Raw genomic sequence first — 24480 nt, forward strand, 5'->3', positions numbered from 1 at the left:
CGTCGCCCAAAAGAGGTAGAAGTACTCTCTCAGCTCCTGCATGCCGAGCTGGGGGGTGAAGATCGCCTGCTCCTTCCGCAGCGCCGCGAGCCGCTGTGCCTCGGCCGACTTCACACCCTTTCCCTTGTCGGCTTTCGGGGCCATGGCGGAGGTGGTGGGAAATGTCGACGGCGTGGTGATGCTTGTGGCAATGGGGGGCGGAGCGCTGCTCTCTCGGCTTCGAGAAGAAAGGGGGAGCGGCGGAGTTTGTGAAGAAGGAGTAGCAGCAACCAGCAAGGGGGGACGAACTGCCCCTGTTTCCTCTGCTTATAAAGAGGGACGGGGCGGACGTTTCGGCCTTCCAAATAAACAACCACCCACGATCTCTCCCACGATGCCGCATTCAACGTGTGCCGTTATGGGAGAGCGCGGTGGATACGGAACAAGATTTGGCGTGGCCCAGCCCGCGTGTGCCCGTGCCCTCTCTTGGGCCTGGCCCAACAGCGCTCGGCACCGTGTCTGGCCCAGGCCCGGGGGCTCCTGTCGGTGTACTAGAATAGGGGTATCCTAGTACCCCGAACTTGTGCACGGGCAGTTGCAGCACCCCGCGGCAAAGGCTTGCCGGGTGAATGCCAAGATCCCCCAAGGTTCCCTTGGAGCCATCCAAGAACAAAGTATTTAAGCTAAGGAGACAAGACCCCGGCAAGAGGAGCTTGCCGGGAAGGCTAACCAAGGCGCTCCAAGGAACTTGCCGCGACGCGCCAGTCGCTCCGGCAAGGCAGCAAGGCCCCGACAAGAGGAGCTTGCCGGGAAGACCAACCAAGGTACCTCGAGGCCCGGTGAGCGACAAGCTTCCAGACCCGACAAGATAACGACAGCGGCAAGGTGCTTGCCGCGGCAGGCGGCCACTCTGCGTCCACGCTCCAGCGCATCCACCAACGTGTCGCTCTGGGGGCCTCTCTGGGTGCGCGTGGCGGGAGGCTGTGCAGCCAGCAGTGCGCAGTGGCATGCGAAGCTGACAAGATCACCATCGTGGCGAACGGTGGCGCCCCTAACGGTCCTTTTCTGCATTGTTCGGGCGACTCAGACGGGCATTTAATGCCCTTGTCCCCTGCCGTCAGAGTTAGGTAGGGTGCACTGTACAAGCAACTGTATCAACTACCTCGCTTTTTACGTTTTTACCCTCCTCTGCGTTGCCACCTGTCGGTAACCCCTTTAGCATATAAAAGGAGGCCCATGCGCAATGTAGGGGGGGTTCGGCTCGGAGGTTCGGACAGTCAGCTTCGATTCATTCGAGCCCAGAGAACATCACACTCTCGCTTTGGAGAGCAAGAACACCAGATAATACAACCAGACAAGCAGCAGTAGGAGTGTTATCTCTCCGGAGAGCTCCGAAGCTGGGTAAACTGCTCGTGTGCTTCGCCTCGATCCGCTCTTCGTGCGATCTCCGCCCCCCGCCGAACCGAAAGGGGCTCGGTCCGCCGGCCCCATAGGTGTTCGTGGATCAGTTTCCCCGACATTTTTTAAACTGAAAAGGCGGTCCATGGGAAACTAGTAATGGCGCACCACACCCACGGTGCGCCATTACTAGTTTTGAAAAAAAAAATTTGAATTTGTTTTGAAAAAACCTTACTAATGGCGCACCAGTGGACAGTGCGCCATTACTATGTCAACTAGTAATGGCGCACTATCCCACGGTGTGCCATTAGTAACACTTTTTTTTCAAAACTTCTAATGGCGCACCACACACCAGGTGCGCCACATACAGGTGCGCCATTAGTAATATATTACTAATGGCGCACCTGTATGTGGTGCGCCATTGCTATATACTAATGGCGCACCACACATGTGGTGCGCCATTAGTGTCCATTTCATCTATAGCCGTTTTCCTAGTAGTATTATGATAAATTGCAATTGCTTCAATGACCGAGATTATAGTTTGCTAGTTTTCAATGAAGTTTCTAATTCATACTTCACATTGTGAATAGATTTTTACTTTAGCATAAGAAATCATATGACCATATATATGTTGCTGTTCTAAGAATGATCATGATGCCCTCATGTCCATATTTTATTTTATCGACACCTCTATCTCTAAACATGTGGACATATTTTTCGATATCGGCTTCCGCTTGAGGATAAACAAGGTCTAAGCTTGGAGGAGTTGATACGTCCATTTTGCATCATGCTTTTATATCGATATTTAATGCAATATGGGCTGTTACTACACATTATGTCGCAATACTTATACCTTTTATCTCTTATTTTACAAGGTTTACATGAAGAGGGAGAATGCCGGCAGCTGGATTCTAGGCTGGAAAAGGAGCAAAATATTAGAGACCTATTCTGCATAACTCCAAAAGTCCTGAAACTCCACGGAAGTCAGTTTTGGAATATATTAAATATATTGGGCGAAGATAGCACTAGAGGGGGCCACCCACTGTCCATGAGGGTGGGGGCGCTCCCTACCCCCCTTGGCGCGCCCCCTACCTTGTGGGCCACCTAGAAGCCCCCCAATGCCCATCTTCTGGTATAAGGTGTCTTTTGCCCTGGAAAAAAATCATATGGAAGCTTTCGAGACGAAGCGCCGCCATCTCGAGGCGGAACCTTGGCGGAACCAATCTAGGCCTCCGGCGGAGCTGTTTTGCCGGGGAAACATTCCTCCGGGAGGGGGAAATCGTCACCATCGTCATCACCATCGATCCTCTCATCGGGAGGGGGTCCATCTCCATCAACATCTTCACCAGCACCATCTCCTCACAAACCCTAGTTCATCTCTTATATCCGATCTTTGTCTCAAAACCTCAGATTGGTACCTATGGGTTGCTAGTAGTGTTGATTACTCCTTGTAGTTGATGCTAGTTGGTTTATTCGGTGGAAGATCATATGTTCAGATCCTTTATGCATATTAATATCCATCTAACTATGAACATGAATATGATTTGTGAGTAGTTACGTTTGTTCTTGAGGACATTGGAGAAGTCTTGTTATAAGTAGTCATGTGAATTTGGTATTCGTTTGATATTTTGATGAGATGTATGTTGTCTCTCCTCTAGTGGTGTTTTGTGAACGTCGACTACATGACACTTCACCATTCTTCGGGCCTAGGGGAAGGCATTGGGAAGTAATAAGTAGACGATGGGTTGTTAGAGTGACAGAAGCTTAAACCCTAGTTTATGTGTAGCTTCGTAAGGGGCTGATTTGGATCCATATGTTTCATCCTATGGTTAGGTTTACCTTAATTCTTCTTTCGTAGTTGCGGATGCTTGCGAGAGGGGTTAATCATTTGTGGGATGCTTGTCCAAGGAAGGGTAGTACCCAAGCATCGGTCCACCCACATATCAAATTATGAATGTAACGAACGTGAATCATATGAGCATGATGAAAACTATGTTGACGATAATTCCCATGTGTCCTTGATACGTCCATTTTGCATCATGCTTTTATATAAATATTTATTGCAATATGGGCTGTTACTACACATTATGTCACAACACTTATGCCTTTTCTCTCTTATTTTACAAGGTTTACATGAAGAGGGAGAATGCCGGCAGCTAGATTCTAGGCTGGAAAAGGAGCAAAATATTAGAGACCTATTTTGCACAACTCCAAAAGTCCTGAGAATCCACGAAAGCCATTTTTGGAATATATTCAAAATATTGGGTGAATAAAGCACCAGAGGGGGGCCACCCACTGTCCACGAGGGTGGGGGGCGCGCCCTACCCCCTGCGCGCCCCCTGCCTCGTGGGCCACCTGGAAGCCCCCCGATGCCCATCTTCTGGTATAAGGTGTCTTTTCCCCGGGAAAAAATCATAAGGAAGCTTTTGGGATGAAGCGCCGCCGTCTCGAGGAGGAACCTTGGCAGAACCAATCAAGTGCTCCGGCGGAGCTGTTTTGCCGAGGAAACATCCCTCCAGGAGGGGGAAATCTTCACCATGTCATCACCCTCGATCCTCTCATCAAGAGGGGGTCAATCTCCATCAACATATTCACCAGCACCATCTCCTCTTAAACTTTAGTTCATCTCTTGTATCCGATCTTTGTATCAAGACCTCAGATTAGTACCTGTGGGTTGCTAGTAGTGTTGATTACTCCTTGTAGTTGATGCTAGTTGGTTTACTCGGTGGAAGATCATATGTTCAGATCCTTTATGCATATTAATACCCCTCTGATTATGTACATGAATATGACTTGTGAGTAGTTACGTTTGTTCCTGAGGACATGGGAGAAGTCTTGTTATAAGTAGTCATGTGAATTTGGTATTCGTTCGATATTTTGATGAGATGTATGTTGTCTCTCCTCTAGTGGTGTTATGTGAACGTCGACTACATGACACTTCACCATTGTTTCGGCCTAGGGGAAGGCATTGGGAAGTAATAAGTAGATGATGGGTTGCTAGAGTGACAGAAGCTTAAACCCTAGTTTATGCGTAGAAGGGGCTGATTTGGATCCATATGTTTCATGCTATGGTTAGGTTTACCTTACTTGTTTTTTTGTAGTTACGGATGCTTGCATGAGGGGTTAATCATAAGTGGATGCTTGTCCAATGAAGGGAAGTAGCACCAGTCCACCCACATATCAAATGATCAAAGTAACGAACGCGAATCATATGAGCATGATGAAAACTAGCTTGACGATAATTCCCACGTGTCCTTGGGAGCGCTTTCCTTTATATAAGAGTTTGTCCAGGCTTGTACTTTTCTACAAAAAGGATTCGGCCACCTTGATGCACCTTGTTTACTTTTGTTACTTGTTACCCGTTACGAATTACCTTATCACAAAACTATCTGTTACCGCTAATTTCAGTGCTTGCAGAGAATACCTTACTGAAAACAGCTTGTCATTTCCTTCTGCTCCTCATTCGGTTTGACACTCTTATTTATCAAAAGGACTATGATAGATCCCCTATACTTGTGGGTCATCAAGACTCTTTTCTGGCGCCGTTGCCGGGGAGTGAAGCACCTTTGGTAGGCGGAATTTGGTAAGGAAAAATTTATATAGTGTGCTGAAATTTACTGTCACTTGTTACTATGGAAAATAATCCTTTGAGGGGCTTGTTCGGTGTATCTTCACCCCGACCAGTAGAGCAAAGAGTTGCTCCTCAACCTACTGAACCTACTCAAAATGTTTACTTTGAAATTCCTTCGGGTATGATAGAGAAACTGCTAGCTAATACTTTTATAGGAGATGGAACATTACATCCCGATATGCACCTAATCTATGTGGATGAAGTTTGTGGATTATTAAAGCTTGCAGGTATGCCTGAGGACGTTATCAAGAAGAAGGTCTTCCCTTTATATTTGAAGGTAAAGGCATTGACATGGTTTAGGCTATGTGATTATATTAGATCATGGAACTACAATCGATTGAAATTGGAATTTCATCAGAAGTTTTATCCTATGCATCTAGTTCATCGTGATCGCAATTATATGTATAATTTTTGGCCTCACGAAGGAGAAAGTATCTCTCAAGATTGGGGGAGGCTTAAGTAAATGTTATATTCATGCCCCAATCATGAGCTTTCAAGAGAAATTAGTATTCAAAAATTTTATGCTTGGCTTTCTCTCAATAATCGCTCCATGCTCGATACTTCTCGTACTGGTTCCTTTATGATGTAGATTATTGAATTCAAATGGGATTTATTGGAAAGAATTAAATGCAACTCTGAATATTGGGAACTCGATGAAGGTAAGGAGTCAGGTATAACACCTATGTTTGATTGTGTTAAGTCTTTTATGGATACCGATGCTTTTCGTGATTTTAGCACTAAATATGGACTTGACTCTGATATAGTAGCTTCTTTCTGTGAATCATTTGCTACTCATGTTGATCTCCCTAAGGATAAGTGGTTTAAATATCATCCTCCCATTGAAGTAAAAGTAGTGGAACCTATTAAAGTTGAAGAAAAGACTATCACTTACAATGTTGATCCTATTGTTCCTACCGCTTATATTGAGAAACCACCTTTCCCTGTTAGAATAAAGGATCATGCTAAGGCTTCAACTGTGGTTCGTAAGAGTAAGGCTAGAACACCTACACCCCCTGAGCAAATTAAAGTTGAACCTAGTATTGCTATGGTTAAGCATCTCTTGGTCGATAATATTGATGGGCATGTTATTTACTTCTGTGATGAACCTGCTAGAATTGCTAGACACAATACTAAAAATAAACATAGACCTGTCGTTGGCATGCCTGTTGTTTCAGTTAAAATAGGAGATCATTGTTATCATGGCTTATGTGATATGGGTGCTAGTGTGAGTGCAATACCTCATTCCTTATAGAAAGAAATTATGCATGATATTGCACCTGCTGAGATAGAATATATTGATGTTACAATTAAGTTTGCCAATAGAGATACTATTTCACCAATTCGGATTGTTAGAGATGTTGAAGTCTTGTGTGGGAAAGTTAAATATCCTACTGATTTTCTTGTTTTTGGTTCCCCACAAGATGATTTTTGTCCCATTATATTTGGTAGACCCTTCTTGAATACTGCTAAGATAGATTGCGAAAAATATATTGTTACTGTTGGTTTAGGGTATATGTCTCATGACTTTAATTTTGCTATATTCCGTAGACAACCCGATGATAAAGAATTGCCTAGTAAAGATGAAATTAGTGGTCTTGCTTCTATTTCCATGCCTCCTAATGATCCTTTAGAACAATATTTGCTAGACCATGAAAATGACATGTTTATGAATGAAAGAAGGGAAATAGATGAAGTATTCTTTAAACATGGACCTATTTTGAAACACAACTTGCCTGTTGAAATCCTAGGGTATCTCCCTCCACCCAAGGGTGATCCCGTGTTTGAGCTTAAACCATTACCTGATACCCTTAAATATGCTTATCTTGATGAAAAGAAGACATATCATGTTATTATTAGTGCTAACGTTTCAGAGCAGGAAGAAGAGAAATTATTGAAAACTCTGAAGAAGCACCGTGCAGCTATTGGATATACTCTTGATGATCTTAAGGGCATTAGCCCCACTCTATGCCAGCACAAAATAAAATTGGAGAAAGATGCTAAACGAGTTGCTGATCACCAACGATGGTTAAACCCTAAGAAGAAAGAAGTGGTAAGAAATGAAATACTTAAGCTTCTAGAGGCAGGTATAATTTATCCTGTTGCTTATAGTCAATGGGAAAGTCCCGTCCATTTTATCCCATAAAGGGAGGTATTAATGTTGTTCCTAATGATGAAGACGAATTGATCCCACAAAGAATTATTACAGGTTATAGAATGGTAATTGATTTCCGCAAATTCAATAAAGCTACAAGAAAAGATCATTAACATTTACCTTTTATTGATCAAATGCTAGAAAGATTACCCAAACATACACATTGCCGCTTTCTAGATGGTTATTCTGGTTTCTCTCAAATACCTGTGTCAAAGAGGATCAGGATAAGACCACTTCTACTTGCCCTTTCGGTACCTTTGCTTATAGACATATACCTTTTGGTTTATGTAATGCACCTGCTACCTTTCAAAGATGTATGACTACTATATTCTTTGACTTTTGTGAAAAGATTGTTGAGGTTTTCATCGATGATTTCTCATTGTATGGAACTTCTTTTTATGATTGCTTAAGAAACCTTGATCGAGTCTTGCAGAGATGCGAAGAAACTAGTCTTGTCTTGAATTTGGAGAAGTGCCACTTTATGGTTAATGAAGGTATTTTCTTGGGGCATAAGATTTCTGAAAGAGGTATTGAAGTTGATAAAGCTAAAGTTGATGCTATTGAAAAGATGTCATGTCCCAAGGACATCAAAGGTATAAGAAGTTTCCTTGGTCATGCCAGTTTTTATAGGAGGTTTATTAAAGACTTCTCAAAAATTTCTAGGCCTCTGAAAAATCTATTACAAAAAGATGTTCCTTTTATCTTTGATGATGATTGTGTAGAAGCATTTGAAATACTTAAGAAAGCATTGATTTCTGCACCTATTGCTCAGCCTCTTAATTGGAATTTACCCTTTTAAATCATGTGCGATGCTAGTGATTATGCTGTAGGTGTTGTTCTAGGACAAAGAGTTGATAAGAAATTAAATGTTATCCAATATGCTAGTAAAAATCTAGACAGTGCCCAAAGAAATTATGCTACCACTGAAAAAGAATGTTTAGCAGTTGTGTTTGCTTGTGATAAGTTCAGACCTTATATTGTTGATTCCAAAGTAACAATTCACACTGATCATGCTGCTATTAAATACCTTATGGAAAAGAAAGATGCTAAACCTAGACTTATTAGATGGGTTCTCTTGCTAGAAGAATTTGATTTGCATATTATTGATAGAAAGGGAGCGGAGAACCTTGTTGCAGACAACTTGTTTAGGTTAGAGAATGTTCTTGATGACCCACTACCCCTTGATGATAGCTTTCTCGATGAACAATTAGCTATCATAAATGCTTCTCGTACTGCTCCATGGTATACTGATTATGCTAATTGCATTGTTGCTAAATTTATACCACCTAGTTTCACATACCAGCAAAATAAAAAGTTTTTCTATTATTTAAGACATTACTTCTGGGATGACCCACACCTTTATAAAGAAGGAGTATATGGTGTTATTAGACATTGTGTACCTGAGCATGAACAGGAACAAATCCTACGCAAGTGTCACTCCGAGGCATATGGAGGACATCACGCGGGAGATAGAATTGCACATAAGGTATTGCCATCCGGTTTTTATTGGCCTACTCTCTTCAAAGATGCCCGTAAGATTGTCTTGTCATGTGATGAGTGTCAAAGAATTGGTAATATTAGTAGACGCCAAGAAATGCCTATGAACTATACACTTGTTATTGAACCATTTGATGTTTGGGGCTTTGATTATATTGGACTGATTCCTTCCTCTAGTGGCTATACACATATTTTAGTTGATGTTAATTACGTTACTAAGTGGGTAGAAGCTATTCCAACTAGTAGTGTTGATCATAACACTTCTATTAAGATGCTTAAAGAAGTTATTTTTCCGAGGTTTGGAGTCCCTAGATATTTAATGACTGATGGTGGTTCACATTTTATTCATGGTGTTTTTTGTTAGATGCTTGCTAAGTATGATTTTAACCATATAATTGCATATCCATACCATCCACAGTCTAGCGATCAAGTAGAATTGAGTAATAGAGAGCTTAAATTAACTTTGCAAAAGACTGTTAATAGGTCCAGAAAGAATTGGTCCAAGAAACTTGATGATGCATTATGGGCCTATAGACCTGCATATAAGAATCCTATGGGTATGTCTCTGTATAAAATAGTTTATGGAAAAGCATGTCACTTACCTCTCGAACTAGAACATAAGACATATTGGGCCATTAAAGAGCTCAATTATGATTTCAAACTTGCCGGTGAGAAGAGGCTATTTGACATTAGCTCACTTGATGAATGGAGAACCTATGCCTATGAGAATGCCAAATTGTTTAAAGAAAAAGTTAAAAGATGGCATGTCAAAAGGATACAAAGGCCTGAGTTTAATGTAGGTGATTTTGTTTTGCTATACAAATGTTGTTTTTGCGGGAAAACTTCTCTGTAAATGGGAAGGTCCTTACATTATCGAGGAGGTCTATCGTTTCGGTGCCATAAAAATCAACAATTTTGAAGGCACAAATCCGAATGTGGTGAATGGTCAAAGAATCAAACATTATATGCCAGGTAATCCCATAAATGTTGACACCAATGTTATTGACACTGTAACCCCGAAGGAGTACGTAAGGGACACTTTCCAGAACGTTTCAAACTCCGAAAAGGAATAGGTATGTGGTATGGTAAGTAAACCGAATCCAAAACAGTTCTAATAGCATTTTTTCTCCCTTTTGGGATATTTAAGAAAATAGGAAAATAAGACGTAGTCCGGAAAGGACACGAGGCGTCCACGAGGGTGGAGGGCGCGCCCTACCCCCCTGGGCATGCCCCCCTTCCTCGTGGGCACTTCATGTGCCCTCGGGACTCCGTTTTCTTGCCTGATACTTCTTTTGGTTGGTAAAAAATCATTATATAATCTCCCAAAGGTTTTGACCACCGTACCACGACAAAATCCTCTGCTTTTGTTTCGAGTTGTTTTTTTGACAGATCTAGATCACCATGACGTCTTCAAGCGCCCCCAAGGACAAGTTTTTTGAGAAGGTCATCAACCCCTACCTCATGGAGGTGCTGCAACACCCTCAAGCCGTTGAGATGCATGAGGGGGTGCTGCACATCCGTGATGTTGAGGGACCAAGGAGGATCGGAAGCATGGAGACAAGACTCGAAGCAATGGATCAACAAGTTTTCAAGTGCCAAAGGATGGTGGAACACGGACTCAACGCCAACCACATGATGATCGTGAAGTTCACCAACAACCACAAGATGGATGCCAAGAATGTTGGGGAGACCATCTTCAAGCTTCATGAGAAAATCGAGCACCTCCAAGCCCAGATCTATGACTTGCAAAACCAAAACTGTGAGTATGAATATAGATTCAAGAGGATGAGTTTGGCTGCAGATTTGAGGATCCCGAAGACTCGATCATCCTTCTATGATGCTAGGCCTATGCCTTGGAAGATGGACGACAAGCCTACATCATCAACAACTCCAACGTCACCACCCCCAAAGAAAGAGACATAAACACATGAGTATGGGCACTCCCCTTGGCAATTGCCAAGCTTGGGGGATGTGCCCCAGTATCGTATCACCATCAAACTTCTATCTTTATAGTTTTTCTTGGTTCGATCCTTTTGGTTATATCTTTTTCTAGTAGAATAAAGTTTAGTATGATCTAGGTTTGAGTTTTGTGTTGATCCCTGTCTATGCAATCGAGCCCTTGAGCTATATATAATAAAGATTAGTTTTGAGTCGAGGGATTTGCTATCTTGCTATGATCTTGAGGGAGTAAAAGAAAAGCAAAGAATAAAAAGAAATAGAAAGATCATATTGACCTTATGGAAGGTAATGACTTCACATATCAAGAGTATGATAGAATAAAAGTTGCTGAGAGTTGACAAACATAGTTTTGGTCATCATTGCAATTAATAGGAAGTAATAATGAAAGAGAGGTTTTCACATATAAATATACTATCTTGGACATCTTTTGTGATTGTGAGAACTCATTAAAATAGGACATGCAAAAAGTTGATGTTGGACAAGGAAGACAACGTAATGGGTTATGTTTTCTTGTATCCGAAATAAAGTATATTGTCATAGATCATCCAACATGTTGAGCTTGCCTTTCCCCCTCATGCTAGCCAAACTCTTTGCACCAAGTAGAGATACTACTTGTGCTTTCAAATATCCTTAAACCTAGTTTTGCCATGAGAGTCCACCATATCTACATATGGATTGAGTAAGATCCTTCAAGTAAGTTGTCATTGTTTCAAGCAATAAAAATAGCTCTCTAAATATGTATGATCTATTAGTGTGGTGAAAATAAGTGCCCCTAGCAAAACTGGGATCATACATATTTTCACCACAATAAAAATAGCTCTCTTCAACTGGGAAACGTGAAACACATCATGAACTCTGCATAGGGCAAATTGTCATCCCAACTAGATCCATAATCTAGCGAACAAGCTCTCAACATGTCCAGTTTTGCCAGGAGTTCATGATGTGTTTCACGTTTCCCAGTTGAAAAAGTGTCACGCAGAGATGGCAGACATTCCTCTGGGAGATATAGTGCCACTGGAAGCAATTCAGTTGGAGAGTGATCTGACCTATGAAGAGGAGCCAGTCAAGATTCTCGAGTTCTCTAGTCGAGTTACTCGCAACAAGGTTATGAAGTTTTCCAAAGTTCAGTAGCCACCATACTGAGGAGGAAGCCACCTGGGAGTAAGAAGAAGATCTTCGCTAGGACCACCCACATTTTTGTTGACCAACCCGAATCTCGAGGGCGAGATTCATCTTAAGGGGGTAGGTTTGTAACATCCCAATTTTCAATTTGGATGTTATACATAAATCATCATATGCATAACATATTTATTTGGCATTTTGGTTGTGATCCTAGAAATCTTAAGCAACTCAAGGACCCAAGGAGAGAGTACGAGGTTTCAAAAAAAATTCTTATTTGAATTTAGTTCAAATTTGAAAAGAGGATCGGTTTGATTTTAATATTGTCTCTCCAATTATTTCCAATAACAAAAATAAATGAGAGAAGATAAAATGACTTCTTCAACATAAGAGAAATATTGGAGAAGAAATTTTAAAATCAAATTATTATTTTATTTGTATTTTATTTGAATTAGAGAAAACCTCCATTTTTAAAATTGCATTTTAGTCCAGAAAAATGTTTCTCTTGTCCTAAATATTAGGTTTGGACGGTGAAAACTGTTTCTGGATTTTTTTTGTATTTTTTATATTTTATTAGGATTTTTCTTCGTAGCGAAATTATTTAAAACCAAACTTCTTTCGGACTGAACTGGGCCGAAGGCCCATCCGGCCTAGCTCGCCCGCGTCACCTTCCTCCGCCGCGGCGCGGTGCGGGAGCTGGACTCGCTGGAGTCCGGGGCCGCCCCACCTCACCGACCCCTCTCCCAAGTCGGAGATCCCCCTCGGGACCCCCTTTAATAGCCACCGCCACCCTCTCTCCTCTCCTCCTCACATCGCCCCGCCGCCCTGTGCAACCACCGCCGACGGTGCACTGCAGCCGCGCCGCCGCCTCCTGCTCCTGCGCTGCGCACCGCCACCGCCCCGCACCGCCGATGTCCGACGCCACGGCCCGCCGGAATCCCGCCGCCCCGTTGACCGCGCCGAACCACGTTGACTGGTAAAAACGAACTCGGTTTTTCGGTTTTATTTGGTTTAGGTTTAGATCAGTTTTGAGTTTTTGTTTTAGTTTAATTAGTAAACATTCACTGGTTAGATCGTTCTAACGAACGGTTTCATTCGTTTAGTTCTGTTAGCGAATGTTCGTTCCGTAGATTTTTCTTTTTAGCTTTATTTTCGCCCAGGGACCTATCCGCGAATAGTTTTGTCACGATTTAGCCCATGATCTTAAAACTAGCATAACTTTTTGCTCGTTTGTCCAAATTAGATGAAACCAACGCCTAAATCTTCGTAACGATCTATTCTTTCCAGTTAACCAACTTGCACATGATTTTGACAATTTAAAATTTGAGTTTAGTTCAGATTAGTAATCGAACTTGTTTTGTTCGTATCTTAAGTTTCGTAACTCCGTTTGAGTTGTTTCTTTTTGCAAATCATAGCTAATCGCATGTACCTACTTTTGAGATCTAATACACATGAAAATAATATTGTTAGGTTTTGTTTTATGTTTAGATTAGATGTTTGCTTGTTTTGAGTTTGATTTGGATATTTTTCTCAATTTCTCTTTGTTTCGTTTGAGTGATTGCTTATGTATGCTACTGTTTGTCTATGCTAGATTATTCGGAGTGCGAAGCTTGTTACTACGAATCTCTAGAGTTTGCATATCGTCACCAAGGCAAGTTACACTTTGATCATACTCTTCTATACCCAGTTTTTACTATGCATTAGTGTTGCCCCTCAAATATTTGCATGAGTATGTTTGGGAACATGTGGATTGCTTGTAGTATTATGAGGTAGGAACCTAATACCTTTTGATCACCCTGGGAATATACGTTATGCTCGTAGACAGGGATTGTATTATGATTCACATGGAAGTTATGAGAGTTATTAATCATAGATAACATTAAGGTGGAAATTTTAATACACATCTGGGTGGATTGGTTGGGGCACCTGGAGAATCCAATGTTTGTCCATTGGGAAATCCCGGAGTACCCGTCTGATTTTTCCTCGGTTCGCCACCCAGGCTCAAAGGGATCATATGATATTTCATGCCTAGAAACCTCCGTGTGCAGACACAAGCCATTGTGGGCTCTGCCGTAGTTGAGTAAGTTGTATGAGCTCTCGAAGAGGTGGACTAGCAGATGTAGGGGAAAGTAGGTGTACCGGTCTTCCCGGAGTAGAGAGTTAATGCTTCAGAAAGACTATGTCTCGATCTTCCGATCATGGATGCGGTTGAGCCTTGTGGGGAAAAGTGTGCAACCTCTGCAGAGTGTATAAACTAATCATGGTTAGCTGTGTCCCCGGTTATGGACATCTTAAGTATCTGGAATTGGATATTATTGTTGATCTCATCAATCTATTTTAATTAATGAATTGGGTTTAATGATGATACTTGGTTAATTTTGGGATTTGAGTTGGAGGAACCTTCTCAATATTGGTATAAACTTTGTAGTAAATAAAATTTATTCCTTTGTTGTAGGTGAGGGAGTCCTCGATTAAGGGGTCCTCAGATAGCCGGACTATATACTTTAGCCGGGCTGTTGGACTATGAAGATACAATATTGAAGACTTTGTCCCATGTCCGGATGGGACTCTCCTCTGCGTGGAAGGCAAGCTTGGATATTCAGACGTGTAGATTTCCTTCTCTGTAACCTACTCTGTGTAACCCTAGCTCCCTCCGGTGTCTATATAAACTAGAGGGTTTAGTCCGTAGGACAACAACAATCATAATCATAGGCTAGCTTCTAGGGTTTAGCCTCTACGATCTCGTGGTAGATCAACTCTTGTAATACTCATATGATCAAGATCAATCAAGCAGGAAGTATGGTATTACCTCCACTGAGAGGGCCCGAACATGGGTAAAACATTGTGTCCCCTGCCTCCTGTTACCATTAGCCTTAGTTCCACTGTGCCGTCGCGATAAGGCTTGATAGTTCCCTCGAGCATCTTCAACGATGCGGTCCAGGGGGAGGTTTTCCTTCCCGAACAGATCTTCGTATTCGGTGGCTTTGTACTATGGGCCAACTCGCTTGGCCATCTGGAGCAGATCGGCAGCTACGCCCCTGGCCATCAGGTTAGATTTGGAAGCTTAAACTATACTGCCGATATCCGCGGAGACTTGATCTTCGACGGATTCAAGCCCATGACAGGTGCGCCGAACAGTCACGACGGACATGACTTTGATCTGTCGCCGGACAGTATTCGGGAGATCGCACCCGCGTTGGCGCCGGGAATCAATCCGAGGACGGGTGGATGGACCCCGCCACGGAGGCCGCACACTCATCGGCGTCGGAGCTGAACACTGATCCCACCTCCTGTGAGAGTGGCGTTATCAGACCCCCAGACTCGTCTCCGGCTGCAGGATCTGAACCCTGTGCGTCCGTGCCTATCGAATCAGATTGGGCACCCGTCACAGAATTCACTGCCGCAGATATCTTTCACCACTCACCCCTGGGTGACGCGCTGAACTCATTAAGGTCTCTGTCCTTGTCAGGAGATTCTTGGCCGAACTATGTCCGGCTCGAGTGGGGAGCGGACGAGGAAGAAATTCGTCCCCCACCCACCACCCACTTTATAGCCACTGTCGACGACTTAACCGACGTGCTTGACTTTGACTCCGAAGACATCGACGGTATGGATGATGATGCAGGAGAAGAACGGGAACCACTGCCTACAGGGCACTGGCCGCCACCTCATCATATGATATTTATATGGTGGATACCCCTACAGAAAACAATGGCGATGATGCAATGGAAGATAACCCCTTGGGGAAGCAATCTAGACACTGGCGTCATCGACGCCGCTCCAAGCCCCACCATTGCAAAAATAGTGATGCTGGCATAGGAGATAACAATCCGGAAGGTGCCGAAGACGAAGACAATCATGCCCAGCCATGCTTCGAGTAGGCCGAGCAAGAGGATGGGCAAGCTAGCCCTAAAGAATAGGCAACTGATGGAGAATCAGAGGACGATAATTACATGCCTCTCTCCGAAGACGAAGTGAGCCTTGGAGACGAAGAATTCATCGTACTGGAGGATCCCGTCGAGCAGGAGCGCTTCAAACGCCAGCTTATAGCCACTACAAAAAGCCTGAAGAAAAAATAGCAACAACTCCAAGCTGATCAAGATCTGCTAACTGACAGATGGACCGAGGTCCTGGCTACCGAGGAATACGGACTCGAGCGTGCTAGCAAAAGCTACCCAAAGCGTAGGCTGCTACCTCAACTCGAGGAAGAGGCTTCGAAGCCCACGCTACCAGTGCATGATGCAGTTGACTGGCCACCCCGTGGCCACAACAAAATGGCGTACCAGCCCGAAGTCCAGACCGCACCCCGCCGCCAATCAAACGATAATACCAAGGCCCAGGGCTACACGAAGGACCTGCGAGATGTATTCGAAAACAAAGCAGGACAGTCAAGATCGATCTACGGATCATGGGGACACGCCCCAACGCGTGACAAGAATCGTCACGCCGGATACACTAAAAAATCCGGCCAGGCCGAATACAATGAAACCCGACACAGAGGCGCCACACACCCCCTATGCTTCACTAGTGAAGTAATGGATCATGAATTCCCGGAAGGGTTTAAACCCGTGATCATTGAATCATATGATGGCACCACAGACCCTGCGGTATGGATAGAGGATTTTTTTCTCCACATTCACATGACCCACGGAGATGATCTACACGCCATCAAGTACCTCCCACTGAAACTAAAGGGACCGGCTCGGCATTGGCTGAATAGCTTGTCGACAAACTCCATCGGGACTTGGGAGAACCTGGCAGACGCATTCCTTGATAACTTCTAGGGCACTTACATGCGCCCACCGGATGCTGATGGTCTAAGTCACATAACTCAGCAGCCCGGAGAGTCAGCCAGGAAAGTTTGGGCCTGATTCCTAACCAAAAATAACCAAATTGTTGACTATCCGGATGCCGAAGCCCTAGCGGCCTTTAAACATAACATCCCTGACGAATGACTTGCCCTACATCTCGGTCAGGAAAAGCTAAAGTCCATGGCAGCTCTCACAACACTCATGACTTGCTTTTGCACGGGCGAGGATAGCTGGTTGGCCCGTAGCAACAATACAGCAAGCAGTCCAGGCACATCAAAAGCTAAAGATAGCAACGATAAATCACGGCGCAACAAACACAAGCGCCACAAAAACGGTGATAATGCCGAAGATACGTCAGTCAATGCCGGATTCAGCGGCCCCAAGGCCGGTCAGCGTCAGAAACCATTCAACAAAAACAATTCAGACTCGTCCAGTTTTGACCGCATACTTGACCGTCCATGCCAAATTCATGGCACCCCTAGAAAACCATCGAACCACACCAATAGAGAATGCTGGGTCTTCAGACAAGCCGGCAGGTCAGGCGCCGAGAACAAGGAGAAGGGGTCTCAAAGCGAAGACGACGGCGAAGAGCCCCGATCACCGAATATAGGAGGAAAGATGGAATTCCCTCCCCATGTGAAAACGGTGAATATGATACGCGCAAGCCACATTCCCAAGTGGAAATGTGCACTAAGGGAGGTCTATACAATCGACCCAAAGTTCAACCCATGGTCCTCTTGCCCGATCACCTTCGATCGTAGGGACCACCCTACCAGTATCCGTCATAGCGGTTTGGCCGCATTGGTCCTCGACTCCATCATTGACGGATTCCACCTTACACAAGTCCTTATGGACGGAGGCAGCTGATACGTCTCCAACATAACTATAATTTTTGATTGTTCCATGCTATTATATTACCCCTTTTTAGATGTTTATGGGCTTTATTTTATACATTTATATCATTTTTCGGACTAACCTACTAACAGGAGGCCCAGCCCGTATTGCTGTTTTTTTTGTCTATTTCAGTATTTCGAAGAAATGTAATATCAAACGGAGTCCAAATGGAATGAAACTTTCGGGAGCGTGATTTTTGGAACGAACGTGATCCAGAGGACTTGGAGTGCAAGTCAAGAAGCAGCCGAGGCTCCCACGAGATAGGAGGGCGCCCCCCTATAGGGCACGCCCCCTGTCTCGTGGGCCCCTCGGGCCTCCACCGACGTACTTCTTCCTCCTATATAAGCCTACGTACCCCGAAAACATCCATGGAGCAACTGAAACACAATTTGCGCCACCGTAACCTTCTGTATCCGCAAGATCCCATCTTGGAGCCTTCGCCGGCGTTCTGCCGGAGGGGGAATCGACCACGGAGGGCTTCTACATCAACACCCTTGCCCCTCCGATGAGTTGTGAGTAGTTTACCACAGACCTTCGGGTCCATAGTTATTAGCTAGATGGCTTCTTCTCTCTTTTTGGATCTCAGTACAATGTTCTCCCCCGATCTTGTGGATATCTATTCAATGTAAACTCTTTTTGCGGTGTGTTTGTCGAGATGTGATGAATTGTAGGTTTATGATCAAGTTTATCTATGAATAATATTTGAATCTTGTCTGAATTCTTTTATGTATGATTGAGTTATATTTGCAAGTCTCTTCGAATTATTAGTTTGGTTTGGCCAACTAGATTGATTTTTCTTGCCATGGGAGAAGTGCTTAGCTTTGGGTTCAATCTTGCGGTGTCCTTACCCAGTGACAGAAAGGGTTGCAAGGCACGTATTGTATTGTTGCCATCGAGGATAACAAGATGGGGTTTATAACATATTGCTTGAGTTTATCCCTCTACATCATGTTGATACGTCTCCAACGTATCTATAATTTATGAAGCATTCATGCTATATTATTATGTGTTTTGAATGTTTATGGGATTTATTATACACTTTTATATTACTTTTGGGACTAACCTATTAACTGGAGGCCCAGCCCATATTGCTGTTTTATTGCATGTTTCAGTATTTTGAAGAAAAGGAACATCAAACGGAGTCCAAATGGAATGAAACCTTCGGCAGCATGATTTTTTGGAAGAATATGATCCTGGAGACTTGGAGTTCACGTCAGAAGATCCTCGAGGCAGCCATGAGATAGGAGAGCGCCCCCCCCCCCACCTGTAGGGCGCGCCCCCCTGTCTTGTGGGCCCCTCGAGCACCTCCCGACCGACTTCTTTTGGCTATACTATGTACCCTAAAAACATCAAATATCAAGATAGATCGGGAGTTCCGCCGCTGCGAGCCTCTATAGCCACCAAAAACCTCTCGGGAGCCCGTTCCGGCACCCTGCAGGAGGGGGAACCCATCACCGATGGCCATCTTCGTCATCCCGATGCTCTCCATGACAAGGAGGGAGTAGTTCACCCTCGGGGCTGAGGGTATGTACCAGTAGCTATGTGTTTGATCTCTCTCTCTCTCTCTCTCTCTCTCGTGTTCTCTGTATGGCACGATCTTGATGTATCATGAGCTTTGCTATTATAGTTGGATCTTATGATGTTTCTCCCCCTCTACTCTCTTGTGATGAATTGAGTTTCCCTCTTGAAGTTATCATATTGGATTGAGTCTTTATGATGAGAACACTTGATGTATGTCTTGCCGTGTTTATCTGTGGTGATAATGGGATATCACGTGACACTTGATGTATGTTCTGGTGACCAACTTGCGGGTTCCGCCCATGAACCTATGCATAGGGGTTGGCACATGTTTTCTTGACTCTCCGGTAGAAACTTTGGGGCACTCTTTGAAGTACTTTGTGTTGGTTGGATGAATGTGATGTTGTGTGACTCATTTCGTATAATCATGCCCACGGATACTTGATGTGACAATGGAGTATCTTGGTGACATTAGGGTTTTGGTTGATTTGTGTCTTAAGGTGTTATTCTAGTACAAACTCTTGAATAGATTGATCTGAAAGAATAACTTTGAGGTGGTTTCGTACCCTACCATAATCTCTATGTTTGTTCTCCGCTATTAGTAGCTTTGGAGTGACTCTTTGTTGCATGTTGAGGGATTGTTATATGATCTATCTATGTTATTATTGTTGAGAGAACTTGCACTAGTGAAAGTATGAACCCTAGGCCTTGTTTCCTACCATTGCAATATCGTTTACGCTCACTTTTATCTTTAGTTACCTTGCTGTTTTTATTATTTCAGATTACAAAAACCTATATCTACCATCCATGTTGCACTTGTATCACCATCTCTTTGCCGAACTAGTGCACCTATACAATTTACCATTGTGTTGGGTGTGTTCGAGACACAATAGACTTTCTGTTATTTGGTTGCAGGGTTGTTTGAGAGAGACCATCTTCATCCTATGCCTCCCACGGATTGCTAAACCTTAGGTCATCCACTTGAGTGAAATTTGCTACTGTCCTACAAACCTGTGCACTTGCAGACCCAACAACGTCTACAAGAAGAAGGTTGTGTAGTAGACATCAAGCTCTTTTCTGGCGCCGTTGCCGGGGAGGTGAGTGCTTGAAGGTATATCTTTATATCTTGCAATCGAATCTTTTTTTTCACTAGTTTAGTTTATAAAAGAAAAACTACAAAAAAAATATGGAGTTAAGTTTGTCTCATATGATTCATCTTTTTAATATCTTCGGTGAGAATGATGGAAAGGAAAATTGTGCTCAAGTGATAGAAGAAGAATGCATTAAAATGCTTGGTACTAAATCTTTGTGTGATGAGCATGATTGCAATGTTGTTAGTATGAATTCCTTGAATATCCATGATGCTAATGATATGCAAAGCCACAAGCTTGGGGAAGCTATGTTTGATGAATATGATATATTTTGTCCCCCAAGTTTTGATGAGCAAATTTTTTATGATGAAAGCATGCCTCCTATTTATGATGATTATATTGATGAAAGTGGGTTTGGAAGAGTGTCAACTTTAGGAAGTAGTGACCCCACTATTTTGGAGGATGTTGAATCTTATTGTGATGAACATGAAAGTGGATTTGCAAGAGTGTCAACTTTTTTTAGTGATGATTCCACTATTTCAGAAGAGGTTCCAATTGATTATGAGAACAAAGTTGCTATCTATGATGATTATTGTGATGACTTGTATTCTATTAAGAATAATGATAACCATGAAACTTGTCATCATGATTTTAGTTTTCAATTGGATTATGCCTCACATGATAATTATTTTGTTGAGTATACTCCCACTATTCCGAATGAGAAGAATTTTGCTTATGCGGAGAGTAGTAAAAATTCTATGCTTGTAGATCATGAAGAGAATGCTTTAGGTGATGGTTATATTTCTGAATTCATTCATGATGCTACTGAAAATTATTATGAGGGAGGAATATATGCTTGTAGGAATTGCAATAATGTCAAGTTTCCTCTCTGTGTGTTGAAAATCTTGAAGCTATGCTTGTTTTGCCGTCCTATGCTAGTTGATTATTGTTCCCATAAGTTGTTTGCTCACAAAATACCTATGCATAGGAAGTGGGTTAGACTTGAATGTGCTATTCATATGCTTCATGCTGCTCCCCTTATATTTCAATTCTCTTCTTTTATGTGAGCATCATTGCCATCATCATGCCTAGCTAGAAAGCCATTAAAGAAAAGCGCTTGTTGGGAGACAACCCAATATTTATCCTTACTGTTTTTGTGTGTTAACATGATTATGCTACTGTAGTAATCATGTTTTATAGCTTTTGTTTCAATAAAGTGTCAAGTAAGATCTTTAGGATAGCTTACGGTGATAGTTGTGTTGATCCTGCTGAAAATCAGAAACTTTTTCACCCAGTAATTTAGTTTTGTTAATTCCAAGAAACGTGCTTCTGATATTATTCTTTTTGATCTGTATTGGCACACAAATTTCTGAGGACTTACTAATTTGGTAGGATTTTTTGAGTTCCAGAAGTATACATTTGATACAGATAACTACAGATTGTTCTGTTTTTGACAGATTCTGTTTTCTATGTGTTGTTTGCTTATTTTGATGCATCTATGAGTAGTATCGAGTGGTATGAACCATAGATAAGTTGGAATACAGTACATATTATACCATTATGAATTTAGAATGAGTTCATTACATTACCTAAGTGGTGGTTTTATTTTCTTATACTAATGGAGCTTACGAGTTTTCTGTTGAGTTTTGTGTTGTGGAGTTTTCAAGTTTTGAGTAAAGATTCGATGGACTATGGAATAAGGAGTGGCAAGAGCCTAAGCTTGGGGATGCCCAAGGAACCCCAAGGTAATATTCAAGGATGGCCAAGAGCCTAATCTTGGGGATGCCCCGGAAGGCATCCCCTCTTTCGTCTTCGTCTATCGGTAAATTTACTTGAGGCTATATTTTTATTCACCACATGATATGTGTTTTTCTTGGAGCGTCAGTTTATTTTGTTAGTTTTCGCTTACTACTATTTAGATTAATGTTTTGCATCTGTAGTTTCAATAAAAATGTCAAGGATAACCTTTACCATGCTTATTTTGCTACTATACATGTTGCTGTTTGAAAACAGAAAGTTTACCGCTGTTGCAAAAATTCCCTAGAAAAGTCAGAGAGTCCTATAATGTTGAAACTTTTTGAATATTTATCTCTGATAAATTTACTACAGTAGGAATTTTATTTCATAATTTTTGGAGTTAGGGAAGTATGATGAATCGTGCATTCTTTACAGACTGTACTGTTTTGGCAGATTGCTATTATGTTTGCATTGTTTGCATATGTTTGCTTGTTTAATGATTCTATTGGAGGATAGGAGTATTAAATATGCAGAGGAATTTAGTATGCAATGTTGAACAATAATTTTAGTGATTTGTTACAGTAGAAAATGATAAGGTTTTGCATTGGTTTATACTAACCTATCTCACGAGTTCTTGTTGAGTTTGTTGTGGAAGAAGCTTTTGATAAAAAGAGAAACCATGATATGAGAGGAATTAAGGAGACACAAAAGTTCAAGCTTGTGGATGCCCAAGGCACCCCAAGATAATATTTCAAGAAATCTCAAGCATCTAAGCTTGGGGATGCCCCAGTAGGCATCCCACCTTTCTTCTTCAACACCTATCGGTTAGTATCGGTTGAGCCTAAGTTTTTGCTTCTTCACATGAGTTGTGCTATACTTGCAATGCCATTTTATTTTGTTTTTCTTGCTGTTTGAATAAAATACCAAGATCTGAAATTATTTAATGAGAGAGAGTCTTCACATAGTTACATAATTATTTAGCTACTCTTTGATCTTTACTTATATCTTTTTGGAGTAGTTTGTCATTTACTCATGTGCTTCACTTATATCTTATGAGTAAATTGTTGAATGAGTTGATTGTCATAAATCTGAAATTATATATGTTTCATTTGATTATCCCATGGGGAGTAATGACTTCACATCTAAGAAGTAGAGGTTGTAAATTTATTGATGGTTAGCAAGCATTGTATTGGTCATTTGAACAATTCATGAAAGAATATTGAAGGAAGAGAGATTTCACATATAAATACACTATCCTAGACATCTTTTATAATTGGGAGCACTCATTTAGTATGACATGCTAAAGAGTTGATGTTGGACAAGGAAGACAACGTAATGGTTTATGTTTTCCGACATCTCTGTTAAAGTATATTGTAATGGATCATTCAAACATGTTGAGCTTGCCTTTCCCCCTCATGCTAGCCAAAATTCCTTGCACCAAGTAGAGATACTACTTGTGCTTCCAAATATCCTTAAACCCAGTTTTGCCATGAGAGTCCACCATACCTACCTATGGATTGAGTAAGATCCTTCAAGTAAGTTGTCATCGGTGCAAGCAATAAAAATGCTCTCTAAATATGTATGATCTTTTGGTGTGAAGAAAATAGCTTTATACGATCTTGTTATGGAAGCAATAAAAGTGGCGGACTGCATAATAAAGGTCCGTATGCAAGTGCAATATAAAGTGACGTTCATTCACATTAAGATTTTTTGCATCCAACCCTAAAAGCGCATGACAACCTCTGCTTCCCTCTGCGAAGGGCCTATCTTTTACTTTATGTCTTTTACTTTTATGCAAGAGTCAAGGTGATCTTCACCTTTCCCTTTTTCATTTTTATCCTTTGGCAAGCACTTTGTGTTGGGGTGATCCTGATATATATATATATATATATATATATATATATATATATATATATATATCCAATCGTATGTAAGTTAGCATGAACTATTATTGTTGACATCACCCAAAGGTGAATACGTTGGGAGGCAACACTATAAGCCCCTATCTTTCTCAGTGTCCGATTCAAACTCCATAACCATTAGTATTGCGTGAGTGTTAGCAATTGTAGAAAACTATATGATAGTTGAGTATGTGGAGTTTGCTATTCCTGAAAATAAGATGAATTGTAATTGTTTGATGACTGAGAATGAAGTTTGCTAGTTTTCAAGAAAGTTTATGATCTATGCTTTGACATGTGAATTGCTTGTTACTTTTTCGTGAGAAGTTTTATGAGATGAACTACTTTTATGACATATTATTATGCTAGAAAAGGTGATTGAAATTATCATTGATCAAATTTGTGCACCTTCTAGCATCCACACTTCATAAACTCTTTCTTTTACCATTTACCTACTCGAGGACGAGCAGGAATTAAGCTTGGGGATGATGATACGTCTCCAATGTATCTATAATTTATGAAGCATTCATGATATATTATTATGTGTTTTGAATGTTTATGGGCTTTATTATACACTTTTATATTACTTTCGGGACTAACCTATTAACCGGAGGCCCAACCCATATTGCTATTTTATTGCCTGTTTCAGTATTTTGAAGAAAAGGAATATCAAACAGAGTCCAAACGGAATGAAACCTTCGGCAGCGTGATTTTTTGGAAGAGTATCACCCTGGAGACTTGGAGTTCATGTCAGAAGATCCCCTAGGCAGCCACGAGATAAGAGGGCGCCCCCCCC

Source organism: Triticum aestivum, chromosome 2B (genome assembly GCF_018294505.1).
Source record: "Triticum aestivum cultivar Chinese Spring chromosome 2B, IWGSC CS RefSeq v2.1, whole genome shotgun sequence".
NCBI lineage: Eukaryota > Viridiplantae > Streptophyta > Magnoliopsida > Poales > Poaceae > Triticum > Triticum aestivum.